Genomic DNA, 5,986 nt, shown 5'->3' with positions numbered 1-5,986 from the left:
ACTCCAGGACTTTCAAATGCTTCTTACGGAGCCACTCCTTTGTTGCCCGGGCGGTGTGTTTTGGATCATTGTCATGTTGGAAGACCCAGCCTCGTTTCATCTTCAAAGTTCTCACTGATGGAAGGAGGTTTTGGCTCAAAATCTAACGATACATGGCCCCATTCATTCTGTCCTTAACACGGATCAGTCGTCCTGTCCCCTTGGCAGAAAAACAGCCCCATAGCATGATGTTTCCACCCCCATGCTTCACAGTAGGTATGGTGTTCTTGGGATGCAACTCAGTATTCTTCTTCCTCCAAACACGACGAGTTGAGTTTATACCAAAAAGTTCTACTTTGGTTTCATCTGACCACATGACATTCTCCCAATCCTCTGCTGTATCATCCATGTGCTCTCTGGCAAACTTCAGACGGGCCTGGACATGCACTGGCTTCAGCAGCGGAACACGTCTGGCACTGCGGGATTTGATTCCCTGCCGTTGTAGTGTGTTACTGATGGTGACCTTTGTTACTTTGGTCCCAGCTCTCTGCAGGTCATTCACCAGGTCCCCCCGTGTGGTTCTGGGATCTTTGCTCACCGTTCTCATGATCATTTTGACCCCACGGGATGAGATCTTGCGTGGAGCCCCAGATCGAGGGAGATTATCAGTGGTCTTGTATGTCTTCCATTTTCTGATGATTGCTCCCACAGTTGATTTTTTCACACCAAGCTGCTTGCCTATTGTAGATTCACTCTTCCCAGTCTGGTGCAGGTCTACAATACTTTTCCTGGTGTCCTTCGAAAGCTCTTTGGTCTTGGCCATGGCGGCGTTTGGAGTCTGGCTGTTTGAGGCTGTGGACAGGTGTCTTTTATACAGATGATGAGTTCAAACAGGTGCCATTCATACAGGTAACGAGTGGGGGACAGAAAAGCTTCTTACAGAAGACGTTACAGGTCTGTGAGAGCCAGAGATTTTCCTTGTTTGAGGTGACCAAATACTTATTTTCCACCCTAATTTACGAATAAATTCTTTACAAATCCTACCATGTGAATTCATGGATTTCTTTCACATTCTGTCTCTCACAGTTGAAGTGTACCTCTGGTGCAAATTACTGACCTCTGTCATCATTTTAAGTGGGGGAACTTGCACAATCGGTGGCTGACTAAATACTTTTTTGCCCCACTGTATCTCTATCTCTATCTATCTGTTACACATTCTTCAGTTTCAGGTATTTGTACATATTTCCAGTAGCATTTCAATTTCAGTTACTTCAAAGACAGAAGAGCCTGTAAACTATTGTAGTTTGAGGCAGTCAAACTGGAATCAGCTGAGAAATTTTAGTTTGAGGATTTCTTTCATTACTGACTTTAACACAAAACTGAAGAGGGCCTTTACTAAAAAGCGGAGGCCTCAAAAGAGGTGCTCAGGTGATGCCCTGTAGAAGTTCGGGACTTGGCAAAAGAGCATGAATCAAATGATTATTATCAGCATGTTAAAGAGGAAGAAAATGGATGATCTCAAAGATGAAACTTCTGATCCAGAAGCAGAAAAACTTGAGGAACCAGATCATGAAAGGTAGCCTCAGAGAGTTTGGAGCCTCTGTGAGGAATCAGGAAATCTTCATGTAATGCTGGTGGGTTGATCCACGGCGTTTGTTCATATTGAAATATATAGGCAATAACTGGGTGGATTTGACATCACTTATGTGAGGTTGCTTAAATGTAACAGCAGCTAGATTCCAATTCATCACTCAGGTGTCTTAACTCTGAGTGTTCACAAAGTGTTCTGTTTCTGTTGTAATAGCTATTCTTATATTTTTTCCCTGTCACCCTTGTACTATACTCAGACTACACGATTCACAGATTCACAAGATTCACAGATTCACAGAGCTACTAACGTGGGCGTACACGTGTAGCAGTGTAACAGCTGTTTCCTATTTCGAGTATTACTAATATTTTTGATATTTGATAAATGCCACTTTCGTCTTTCCACCTCACAACTGTAAAGCAGGCAGGTAGCTGACAATACTGTGTAAAAAATAGCAGTTACAAAAATAGACATTTTCCTATACATTTCAAAACCTGCAACACTTCAAATATTATTTTGATGATCTATTTGCGTCTCTTTAGTTCGAAGCCATCATCTATTTTTGGGAGGAAGTTAATTTTATGTTTCTTTTCTCCTTCGGCTTGTGTCGGTCCCATCTCAGTTGCTCTCCTTTTATGAAAACTTTCAAAGCCATCAGTGGGACACAAAGTGGAAGACATCATTTGAATTTCAAAGGCCTGACAGAACACATTGCCTCTATCGGCGGAGTAAAGGTCCTCTTGACAAGAAAGTGCCTTCAAAATTAATCATCCACGCTGAGAGTCCTCCTGGATGCTGCTTCCTGTGCCAGTGAGGCAAACAGCCAAAGAGATTTTTGGAGAGTACAGGAAGCCATAGCCAGACTTGATAAAAAAAATAGCTGAAACCCTCCCACCCTGATAGCTGCCATTCACACAGAGACCGAACATGTGTTTTTTTAAAGGGGTGAGCAGCATGAGGTCAACTTGTTTTGTGAAGACGGGTCTTAAATTGAGTCATTTTCAATCCACCCCAGAGAGAAGTAAAATGACCCATGAAAACACAAAGCTGGAGGTTCTTCGCCTCCAGAGCTCCTCTTTAGGAGACATACGGCACCAGTGAGCAGCAGACAGCCTCCAGTCATCATTGCTATGAGCTAATTAGCCATCACTAATGTGAAGCAGCTTCCATTTTTACTCACGTTGATTTACAGAGCCTGTCTCCATTACATCACCATGGAGACAATGCAGTCTCTATAGAGTGTTGTGGGCTCTGCACACTAAATAAAACCATTGAAAGAGCTCTTATGGCTGCTTAGGAAAGATACCTGAATGTCCTCATCACCAGGAAGACCTTGTTGTGAGGGTTTGTTTTGAGGACCTTGTCATATAGGTGGGTCCATAAGTATGATGCAATTTTTGTAATCTTCCATCTATGCAGCAGTGCACTGGATTTGTTGAATCATCTTTTTTTAATAACAAGAAAAACTTTTTCTTAGATAAGGAGAATCACTGGTGAATTCTAAATATAAATAATGAGCCATTTTTGTAGTCCATCTTCAGGATGTTGTAGTTTGACCACAGTAACCAACATCATATTATTAAGTGCTGTCGGATCCTCGCTCGAAGCTTCTCCCTTCTCATCTTCTCCAGACCTCATTGTGTTTTTAATAGATGAAGGAAAAGTGATTAAGGAAAGGCGGTTGGAGGTGTGTTTTTTTATATATCTATTCAATTCAATTCAATTTTATTTATATAGCGCCAAATCACAACAAAAGTTGCCTCAAGGTGCTTCGTAGATACAGAGAAAAATCCAACAATCAAATGACCCCCTATGAGCAAGCACTTTGGCGACAGTGGGAAGGAAAAACTCCCTTTTAACAGGAAGGAACCTCCGGCAGAACCAGGCTCAGGGAGGGGCGGGGCCATCTGCTGCGACCGGTTGGGGTGAGAGAAGGAAGACAGGATAAAAGACATGCTGTGGAAGAGAGACAGAGGTTAATAACAGATATAATTCAATGCAGAGAGGTTGCTGACTGCGAAACCACATGTCTATTGGCTAACAACTTGCGGTTAAAATCTCATTAACCAATGAGAAAACCCTGGATAGTCCTCATTTCTGATTAATAATAACAATCCCAAAACAAGGGAATAAAGCTAAAGGACAATTTCTAAAAGACAGAACTGCAAGTGTGTTTACAACCACAGGGGTCACCTCCTGCTGGCCATTAAATATAATTCCAGTGTCGGGCTCTTTGGAATAACTGTCTGTGGTGTGTTTGCCAGCCACAAATGTTACACCACATTTGTGGCTGGCAAAGGGTCTCTTAAGACTGTGGGTAAGTTGTGGGAACTGTTTGTAGCACCCTCAAGAATTGACGTAGGCACGATGTTGTCACGGACCCAGTTCCAGGGATTCGGGGTCCGTGAGCAGTCTGGACTACTATTGTAGTTATTATTAGTGATGGGACGTTCTGTATCGAGGCTTCGGAGTGTGTGTCGAGTAATGGAGGGGGCGTTTCCGCGAAGCGCGTATCGAGGCTTGCTTCATTTATGGGAGGAGCTGAAAATGATGACGTCCGAAGCCTCGCTGCCCGGCTGTACCACGTGACTGGTTCATGAAGTGGTTCGAACTTTGCCACGAGATATGACAGCGATATAAACCCCTCAGACTTCATTCAAAAATGTGGGTGTTTGATGGAGAGTTGCGGTTAGTGAGAGTTTGGAGACAGTTTGGAGGTTTATGAGAGTGAGGAGAGAAAGTCAGGAGAGAATGGAGCCAGCTAAGGAGAGGAGGATGTCCTCCCCTGTGTGGGAACATTTTGATCTTATTCCTCCCAACAAGGTATTTCTACAGAAGATGTATTTTCATGATACTGATGGTGCAATACAATTTATGTTGAGCTGTCTGTACTTTTGTACAAGGTGAAGTGTTTGCTATGTGCCAGGGAGCTGGGATATAACAACAACATCCATGCTTAGGCACTACAGAGCTTTGCATGAGAATAAGGGGGACACCGATCGTGGAGCAAGACCAGGTGAGCCATCAAATGCAATGATAATATAGGATGCAGTAATGTTACTAAATGATATAACAATATTATACAACTGTTATAAGTTACGTGTGTGCTATTTATATTTGTGCTTTATCTTTATTGTCTTTCCTCAGGAGAACAATCTCAAATAGATGAAGACCTGGTTAGCATGGTGATTGAGGACTCCCAGCCATTTAGCATTGTGGAGGACAAAGGATTCAAAAGATTTGTTAAATCATTAAATCCTAGCTATGTTCTCCCCACTAAAAAGGTCATAAAAGCAGTGAAAATTTAGTTTTTACAGAATAAAATGTGAACAGGCAGGACTGAGGCTCAAAGCCTCAGTGTGTAGCTGTCCATACCTCAACGTTACAAAAGCACAACCACTGTCCACACCCCAACCACACCTCACCTCACAGTAAATGATCATTTCCATTTCAAGCATTTCCAAATAATCATTTCCCATACTGCCAGTATAAATATACACAGTATAGTGCCATCACTACAATATACATGTTTTACACACTCCTTTTGTTGTTGACATTTATAGGCTGTGTGCAAAATGCCACACTCTTCAAATTCATGCCAGCTATTATTTTTACGTCCAGTAGGTGTCCTGCTAGAGCAAATGAAGCTTCATGAAGCTTCGCGTTGGGGTGAACCAATTGGATGAAAAGCTTCAGTGCTTCATGGGGCTTCATCTGCCCATCACTAGTTATTATCATTATTATTGTGGTTATTGTTATTATGGTTGTGTCTGCTGTCCTGTTTTCCGTGTTGGTGTACTGTCAGGTGTTTATGGGTGTGTGCATGTGTGTGAGGGTGCGGTCGTGGCAGGCACTTCTAGGCCTGGTGGGTGTGGCCCTGCCAGCTGACCGGTCCCACCCAGGAATCCACACACACCTGGCGCCGATCAAGCCTCGTCAGAGGAGCTTCAAAACAGTGTGGCTGAGAGCTCCTCGACGCTGGATCGTTGAGTGACTTCCCGTCAGTCTTAGTTTATCGTGCAAGGTTAGTGCAAGTCTGCCGTTAGGTTTTGTACTCACGACTGCCTTTTGTATGCGTGTTTCCTCAGGAGGAATTGTGGCGACCAGGAGGCAGCACGGAGCACGGGATAGAGCACGGAGCACGGGATAAAGGAGAAGACACGGAACGGGAGTTGGGATCGCACGGGGAATTTATTGTTGTTTGGATTGTCACCACTGTAAATAAACGCACTGCCTTCAGCGCCAAGTCCTGCATTTTGGGTCCTCATTTCTCACATCCCCACGGTCTGCCAGCCAGACCGTGACAGATGTAGAGTTATAAAACAGGGTTTATTCTGGTCTTGACAACCAGTAAGAACTGCTCACGGACAAAAACAATAAAACAAAACATTACATCAAAAAGCACTCTTGTACTTAGTG

General features: G+C 43.4%; 1 long non-coding RNA gene across 1 annotated transcript; it reads left to right on the top strand.

Annotated features, from left to right (window-relative positions):
- The first annotated feature begins 4,021 nt into the window (after nucleotides 1-4,021).
- Nucleotides 4,022-5,047, top strand: LOC309705983. Its single transcript, XR_014276651.1, has 3 exons — nucleotides 4,022-4,390; nucleotides 4,471-4,583; nucleotides 4,715-5,047. It is a non-coding gene; the product is annotated as an uncharacterized lncRNA (long non-coding RNA).
- Nucleotides 5,048-5,986: the final 939 nt, after the last annotated feature.

This window comes from Aulonocara stuartgranti (genome assembly GCF_965226115.1).
Source record: "Aulonocara stuartgranti genome assembly, chromosome: 5".
Taxonomy (NCBI): Eukaryota; Metazoa; Chordata; class Actinopteri; order Cichliformes; family Cichlidae; genus Aulonocara; species Aulonocara stuartgranti.
This window is presented reverse-complemented; position numbering and strand designations above follow the sequence as displayed.